The 9,405-nt window shown below is 40.1% G+C and overlaps 1 pseudogene; it reads right to left on the bottom strand.

Annotated features, from left to right (window-relative positions):
* Positions 1–6,443: 6,443 nt before the first annotated feature.
* Positions 6,444–7,598, bottom strand: LOC112880150 (annotated as a pseudogene).
* Positions 7,599–9,405: the final 1,807 nt, after the last annotated feature.

Genomic DNA, 9,405 nt, shown 5'->3' with positions numbered 1-9,405 from the left:
GCCCGTGCGGCGTACATTCAACTGGGGGATCTCGTCGTCAGCTAAATTCAGAATAAACAAAGAAATACCCAGTATCGTGTTGGAACAAGATATTGGGTAATACAATGCAATTGGCGGGTAGTAAAAACTTTGTAGAAACACAATTAGGATAGTTTTTGTTGACTATAATATTTTGTTGACAAATTTTTTTAAAGCTTTGATTGACAAGTTTCTTTAGACACGAATATTTTATTTTCTTTATTGGCGAGCCCGCAGTTTGCACCAATTAATTGTCTCAGAAAACAGGCCCACCAGTTGAACCCGTTTTCACACACTCACAATTCGAAAGGATGTGCCACTTGAAACCGGTTAACACAATGGGCCAGAACAAACTTGGCCTGTTACAGTTTGGTCAGGAAATTTATTATTTACAACAAGTCTTAGCGGGCTATAGGATTTAGCCGCAGGGTCCTCGAAATGCTATTAGCGCCACTAGTGCTATTTTGTACTGCGGTGGTCATAGCTAGATTTAGTGTTTCCAAATTATTTCCAGCTAGGAAGTGTGTTAATCTCACACAATCAAGCGTCCTCAAACTTTTCAGGAGAAAATACAAATCATAATTACTGTAACGCTCCAGTTCTAAATATGGCTCAGTTCTACTCGCACGTTGAGTAAAACACGCACTCGCACCAACCCCGCTTACGCTTTCATCCTCGCTTCGCGTAAAAGAGTTTACTCGCACGTTGAGTAAAACATGCGCTCGCACCAACCCCGCTTACGCTTTTGTCCTCGCTTCGCGTAAAAGGGTTAACCCAGGGGTTGAAATGCACTTGTCACTTTGTTGGTGAGGCTCACCCTCAACTAGCAAGGTGGGATAACTCCCCACACATGCCATACCACTCACACTTGGACCACTAATGGGCTCAAATTCATCCTTGTTGGGCCGGGATGATACAATTACCAGACAAGTCAAGGGTGACAAGGTTCTTGAGGCAGGCAATTCCAATTGGGATCTGAAACCTAAAATTGGTGCACGAGAGGCAAGGTGCTGTGGTGCTAAGCTTGCAGAAGGTTTGCAGTTACAATTGTGTGTGACCTATTATATAGGATAAATCTGGACAGTGTAGATATTCTTGTGTTCTCTGGTTGTTCTGAATCATTCATTCCGATCGCTGACTGCTGACTCGAGAGGAAGACCACCAATGAACCGGAGCCATATATAAATTCTTATGGAAGTAAATACTTGACCGCAACAATAGTTCAGAAATCTTCTATTATTAGATTTTGATTATGTTTAGTAGAAAAAAGACGTTAAAGGAAAGAAGTCCCTGTGTTTACTCTAAAAATACATAAGTTGACTATTATGATCCCGCAACAGTGTAAATTAAACCAGTTAGTTCACGTCAAATACAACTACTGCCCCGGTCTTAAAAAAAGGAGGTGTTTCGGATACCATAGCTAGAGCCACTAATCTTAGTAAATTATACTATATAAACAAAGAACATACTGTATTTGAAAGTGCTTTTAAGATAAATCTTTATAACTGATCGATACAATTTTCAAACTAAATGTTCCAAAAGTTAGTTATAGTTTGATTTTCAATAGGTTGATTGGAATCTTATTCAAAACACCATCTTTTGTAAACGGGGAGATTAATACGTAATTGAAACTTGAAATGATAAAATAAAGGAAGAGTTTGATTTGCATACAATTGGAAAGCAAAATATCTAATAAAGAGTACAAATAAATATGCATAGTAAAAATTAGAATTCATCTTAAAGACACAAAAGATTCCACATCAAATAAGATATAGGATATGCAAAATTCATAATTATAGGTGGGCAAAATTATCAAACTAATTTCGACGGGAATTTAAGAACAATAAACAATCCAAATTCACATTAAATCCATTTAAACAGTATAATCTGTAAATAGTCCTTTAGATTAAGGAAGAAATCCCGTCTTGAACAATCACAAGTGACTGTCTCCGACCATAAGCAAAATCTGACCACAAAGTCAGACGATACACGAGTACTTAGACTCCAAGCCTCAAACTGAGGAACACGAAAATAATAAGAAAGAAAGAGACTAACAAATAAAGCTAAAGACGAAACGAGAAAACAAAGACTAAGTTTCGATCTTCTTCCATGTCTTGCTTCCGGCTTGTCTACTCTCAGTAACAATCCTTCACCCCTCTTGTCCATCCACTTAGAAACAGTTGATGACGGATCATGGCCACGGTATTGCAGGGCTCAACAACTCCATCGCGACGCTCCCATGGGAGAAATGACGCTAATATCGACCTGGTAGTTCAAGGTTTTCACTCGGAGAAGAAAACAGCAAGATCCTTCCAATGACGCCTTCAAGAAAATTTAGCCACTAACTAGTTGAAATCCATTCCATAAGCACTTAAAAATTGAAAACATAATACGATCTGTGTTTTTCCTTTTGAGGGAACATTGTGGGGGGACGAAGGTGACGATGGGGACTCGCACGAGTAAAGAACTAAACACTCAGGACCACCGCCGTGCCGTGTGTGATGGGGCGATACTATATACCCCATCTAGAGTTCTAGACATCCATATCCAGGCTTGCACGAGTAAAGAACTAAACACTCAGGACCACCGCCGTGCCGTGTGTGATGGGGCGATACTATATACCCCATCTAGAGTTCTAGACATCCATATCCAGGCTTGCCGGCCGTTATCATGCGGTTAAGTAATGCCAATCGAGAGGGTTCAATTCCCTGCAGGTGCGTACGCAACAGTGAATGAACCCGAAGATGTATCTACACAGCAACAATCGTTTAGCAGAAGAGTGAACCCTGGTGCTTTATTTAGAGCAAGCAATAATGTGGGGAATGTTTTATTGGCCTGCTTGTTACTTGAAGAATTCAGTTTAATTTGCAGATCGATAATCATACAAAGATATGTAGTGTTTGCAGGTGATCATCACATCCATTAGCAGCCATGTTTGCAGCGAGGGAGCGAGCTCGGGCATCAGCAAGTGGAAATAATTGAAATCCATTTTAACTGCATCTAAAAATTGTACCGAGTACGATGACTAGATCTAGGTGGTGTCATCAGCATGGGCAGTGGGACGAGTTGGACGGTCGGAGCAAAGGGCTCATGCTTCGGACGGTGCCTGCCTGCTGTGTGACATTAGATGGAAGTGCAATGGGAGGGGTAGCACGCACTGATTGGCACTGATTAGCAGAACAACAGGATAGGGAAGGAGGAGATGAGTGACTGTCCCAAGGTCAAGCCTCACTGTACGATCTGAGTTTCCCGCCGTATCCGTATGCTAGCTGCTATCAAATTATTACAAGGGAAGAAAGGCATAAGAGAAGCAATGTACGCCATGCGACTCCGATCGATCCCCATAAACAAGGATCGTCTTTTGTGAAGTGGTTCTGAACGAAACTGAACAGATCATCGATGGCGACGAGGGGTTGGAGCTAGCCATCGATCGTCCATGACAAACAGCCAGACACTGGGACAGCGATAATAATACGGCCACGCATAAACATATGGCCTGTTACTGGCGGTAATACTCCACATAACCTTCTCCATCTCAAGAGAAGTACTATTCCACATAACAAAATCATTTGAAGATGTTGTTGTAACCCCTAACACGATCTGCAAGGAAGTTGCTAAGAAGCATCGAGAAAAGCACTGACAAGTAGTGTCCCCAGTTTGTGTTTGGCTCCTGCAGACCGTGTAGTGAATTAGCCAATGCAAACAACATTTTTGTCAACCAGACAGTTGTATCTCAAAACATCTCAAGACAATAACAGGTGTTGTATATAAAAAAGCTTGTGCTACTTAAAACGAAGTGTGTTTAACAGATTTCATATGAAGCACAAAACAGTTCAATCTAGCAATGAGTGAGGGAGGGAGGGAGGGAGGGAGAGCAGAACCATGACAATTAGAAATCAAGCTAAACCATTAACATATAGCATATACATAACTTGGATTGAGCTGGAACGAAGAAAAATATTTATTATCTTATAAATGAAATATACTTAAATGCAGATAGGTAAAAGAAGTGATCAAATTGAGTTTGAGAGTAATTTAAGTAGCTATTACAGTTTCAATTGCAATGTAACTATAAGCTTTGTGTCATGTAATGCCTTTTGTTTCATTGTTACCTTTGTTATTTAGCAAATGGTTGCATTCAACTTGCATTTGCAACTCTTTGCTAATTGTTCCCTACCTGGCCCATCATAGTCCCAAATAGTACATTGTTTTGTATTTGTGGAAAACACACTAACCACCCTAAAACCTGTAACTTAAAGTAGATTTATTCAAGCATCGCTGTCCCAACTGTCTGGCTGTTTGTCGTGGACGATCGATGGCTAGCTCCAACCCCTCGTCGCCATCGATGATCTGTTCAGTTTCGTTCAGAACCACTTCACAAAACACAAAAGACGATCCTTGTTTATGGGGATCGGAGTCGCTTGGCGTACATTGCTTCTCTTATGCCTCTCTTCCCTTGTAATTACAGCGATGTGCGTGACGAGAATGTTTCATTGGTTTTGTTACTTGAAGGATTCAGTTTGCAGATAATCAGACAAAGATAGTGTTGGACGCACACTGTAAATTCCATACTCTGAAAAACAGTGCAGGCCTCCTTTCGTGCAAGTTTCATTCCATTTTCCCCGTTTTCGCAACAAAAAGGGGGAAAAAAAGGTTTGATCCCCCAGTGGAAAGTCTATGCGAGCTCTTAGAGTTCCAAACTGGCAGACATGTAAAGCTTGCGTTCCACATCGAACCGAGTACTCCCTCAGTTTCAAGACAAGGCGCCGTACCTGGAGATTAGAGCACGTTAAGTCTTGGTCACTGAGAACTTATACTTTGAAGTAGATAAGCTTATACCAATCCATCATAACCTCTCCACCAGCAACTGCAACGCAGGAACAAGATGGAAGCAGATCCACCACGCGCGCCCCCTGCTCCGGCCCGGCCCTGCACGTCCGCGCGCCGCGGTCCAGCTCGGCCGACTGTCCTGCCGCGCGTGTGATGCAACTTTTTTTTTTGCGAGAAAAGAGTGATTATATTAATCACACAAGGAACTACAATCAGATTTGAGCAGCTCGGTTACACAAGATGGAGCGTTTTCTCTCCACACAGCACAATGCACCGTTCTCTTTGCTAATTCAGCTAACTCATAAGCAACTCTATTGTATTCTCTTGAGCAACACCTCTGGGAGTAAAAACTGCAGGCCTGAATCTCTTTTAAAATGTGCGTGTTCAGATATCTTTCCTCTTGCTGCACTGCTAAGGAAGCTACGATTGAAGCACAATCTAATTCAAGGATCAATGGATCATAGGTTTTCTTACCCATTCCACAGCGCACTTCAGACCTTCCAAACAGGCTAATGCTTCAACCTGTTATGCAGATTGGCAGCTTGGTAAGATACGCCAGAAGAATAAAATGACACATCCTCCATGGCCCCTGACAATTCCTCCAATACTTGCAGCTCCAGTTGCTTTCTGAAAAGCCTCATTGTAGTTCTCCAATGTAGCAAGTCCATATCATGCAAATCTCCATGAAAAAATCTGAACTTTTCCCGGTAGGGCTTGTCCATATGTTCCCCACACCTTACGGCTGCCATTAGCCCACGAGCTTGTTGAACTAATGCCGCTATCTTCCAATGACAGATGTAGAGCAGGTCGATAAGCGCTGCGCACTGAAAATAGACCATTCTGGAACGACCGCTTCACCATGTGGGCCTCGTCGCGTTCGCCTTCACCGGGTACCTCACCGGCGCGCCGTTCATCAACGCATAGATTCCCGCCACGGTCATGCGTAGAGTTGGACCATGTGTGATGTGAATTGAATTTGTACATGTAACCCAGTGAGGTTCTCATGTACTGTCCTTATGCATCAACTAGCTAGGAAAATTCAACATATTATTCCAAAAATATTGCAGGCCTCCGATCCTACAAGCTTCATTTCATCCCCGTTTTCGGAAATCCAAACAGAGAAAGGTTCAGTTTTTACTAGAAAATCTATGCGAGTTCTTGCGTTCCAAACTGGCAGCCGCATAAAGCTGGAGTGAAAATTGTCTTCAGCCTGCCATATTGAAATAACTTGATTATTACTTGAACTGAATACTCCATCAGTTTCAAATGCAACACTAGGTTTTGATGACATAGCCCTTAAACACATCCTTGAAATCCTCCAGCTGCTTAATAATAAAAAGAAAAAAGAAAAGAAAAGAAATCCTCCAGCAACATGAACTTCTTTGAAATCCTCAGCTAATGCCTTGGAAATTGAGCATTGGGGTTGTGGAGTTGGCAAAATAATTTTTCACTTATAACAACTCTCTTTGAGGATCATTTATGAAGTTGAGTGAACTAGGGAACCAACCTTATTACAGCTGAGTGGATTTAAGCTGTCTCATCAAAAAGTACAGCACAAACATACATGACTACGCTTGTTAAATACTTATACATTACTAATACATATGATTGAAAAGCCATACTTCTATGTGGTAGAAGGATCTGAATATGATTGCCAATGCAAAACCCAGGCCAAAGCCCAAGCCAACAAAGAGGAAGAAAGTGATGGCATCAAGTCTGTCCTGCCACAAAGTATTGGGTTCTGGAACCGATGTGCTTCGGGTGGTTGAATCTGGACCTGGATTGTCACATTGCTTGTAAAGCTGAATTCCACACAAGCCAGCATTGCCTTCAAATGAACTGCTGGGAAATGACAAGAATTGGTTTCCTTGTGGTATTCTTCCTATCAAGTTATTATATGAAAGGTTCAACCATGAAAGAGAAGTTAGAGAGGTAAACTCCTGTGGAATTTCTCCCGAGAGTTGTTGCAAGAGAGGTCCATTGATTCCAGCCTCGTTAAGTTGTGAAGTTGTGATGGAATTTGTCCTGTGAAGTTATTGTGCGACATGTTAAGCCCATGAAGTGAAACAAGCCTTCCAATTGAACCCGGAATGGAACCCTCAAATGAGTTATTTGACAAATCAATTAGTTTGAAAGAGGTTTGGATTTTGGGGATACTTAAAGTGGCATCTTTGAATGTGATAGTGACACTATCTTGATAGTGCGATGCCCGATGGACCAATGCCCGTGTTGCATTTGTAGAGTGCTCTAATATCTGTCCCACATCACTGCTGATATTCATCATTGATATAAAATTATCAAACCATTTTGAATGCAAGTCACTAGAGAAATGATTGGAGGCCAAATCCAATATTTGCAAACTTCTGAAGTGTTGGTAGACACTGTGAAGATCCCTTATAGTGCCATAGAGTTGGTTAGATCTCAACACAAGAATCCGAAGATTCGGGAGAGTTGGTTAGATCTCAACACAAGAATCCGAAGATTCGGGAGAGTGCCCATCCATGATGGAAATAAATCGACGATCTGATTATTACCAACATCAAGAACCTCTAAATCTTGGCAATTTGCTAGAGATCTAGGTACCACACCTTCAATTCGATTTCCATTCAAATCAATTGTCTGAAGCTTACATCCTTCTCTAATATTTTCAGGAAGCACGCCACGTAATTTGTTTTCTCTTAACTTCAATATGCTCATCAGGTCAGCTTTTTCCATAAGACAGGATGGAATTGATCCACAAAAGTTATTGTAAGATAAGTCCAAGAACTTAAGTTTGTTTAAACTACAAACTGAAAGTGGTATATGGCCACTCAATTTATTTTTTGACAAATTGATACTGATGGCATTTCCAAGATACCTGCCAACAAAGTTAGGTTCAATCGAAGAGAATTCATTATTTGAGTAATCCAAAAAAATTAGTTCGCTTGGAGTTGATGGTATCAGTATGCTTCCTTGAAGTCCATTATAACTGAGCTCAAGAACAATTAAATGTGTCATCTGTACAATAGGAGACTTCTCTAAAGAAGTAAACTTGTTGTGTGAGAGGTCCAAATACATAAGGTGCTTCTCCCATATCCAACTTGGAATGGCCCCTTCGATTTGGTTATTCGAAAGAAGGAGACCTTGAATACTGTCTATATATTCTAATGATGCCGGAAATTTTGTAAGGTTGCAAGATGCGAGGTATATGTACTGGATTTTAAGGGAATGAGAGAATATCATATCACCTTCTTTTTCCATGATTGATATCATATTGTTACACAGGTTAAGATAGTTGAGATTTCTCAACCTCCAGATAGAGCCAAGTGCTATGGTGCCTGTCAGTTTGTTTGATGCAAAATCGAGATACTGAAGATACTTAAGCTGAAAAAACGATTTGGGTATTGGGCCTGTTAATTTATTATTGCTTAAATCAATCTCACATAATGGTGAGGATAAAGGAGCAGGAATGTCTTCCAGTGAGCCAATAAGCTGATTATGCATTAAAAAAGCTGTTGCAGGGCTGGAAGAGCGAACAAGGACTTTGGAATTTTTCCTGCATGTAACGGTAGAAAACCAGTCAGAATGCTGCATACTTTATTAATGCCTTTTCCCACAGAAGCGCCTGTGCGAACTTGAAACAAATTGGTATCTCTGTGACTCTGTCCATTGGAGCTAAATATATCAGCGTTCATCACCTTTTCGGAACAGACAAATTGATAATGCTTAAATTAATATATAACCCATCCATATTTCTTCAAAAGAAAAACTGCCCAAATTTAAATTTGGACATGTTTACACCGTATAGTTTATTTGCTGTTTCTATATAATTGGTGTTCAAAAAAAGCTTGGCACTAAAAATCACACTTCTTAATTGAATCACAATAAATAAGATCCAAATAACTCAAAACATAGCATGACAGATAGATCACATTTTTTAAAAAAAATTGATGGCAGCTTCATATTTTTCTAATTTAAAATGAATTAGTTTTGAATCTTTAAATAGAACTATAATTTTTTATTACTAGAAAATAAAAAACCACCTCTCAAACCACCAAAAAACTTAGTTGTAGAGGTCAACAATCGCATGGTCTTTGGTGTTGGGTTTTGTAGTTTAGGGTAGAAACGTCCGTACTCCTACCTTATTCATGTGTTTTTCTAATCCCATTATTTGTTACCCCATTGGCCCATTGTTTCAAACAAACCTTGGGCCAGAGAAAGTGCAAACAACATTAACGTAATCTATTTTATATACATTTTACAATAAAAGTTTTGGTGCTACAAGTGATTATATATGCTAAGGTTGATTTCTCGTTGAGAGAACCTTTAATTGCCATGTAAAGCAGTTCAGAATATGAAAAGGTCTGTCCAAAATAATTAACATATTCCTTGTTATATTATGCAATCTACCCAATATTGTATAAACGTATCTGAAATATATCTAGTATGAGAGAGAGAGGGGCAAGATGGCTAAAAAAACTAAAAAAATAATTGATTAGTTATGGAAGACCCAAGTCGTGTGCTCAGGTTAAAGGCCTCGCACCATTGAAACTGCTAAACTATGGAAATTGGTCAAAG

The sequence above is a fragment of the Panicum hallii genome, chromosome 2, assembly GCF_002211085.1.
Source record: "Panicum hallii strain FIL2 chromosome 2, PHallii_v3.1, whole genome shotgun sequence".
In the NCBI taxonomy this organism is placed as follows: domain Eukaryota; kingdom Viridiplantae; phylum Streptophyta; class Magnoliopsida; order Poales; family Poaceae; genus Panicum; species Panicum hallii.
Note: the sequence above shows the minus strand (reverse complement) of the source record. Positions and strands in the feature narration are given on the sequence as shown.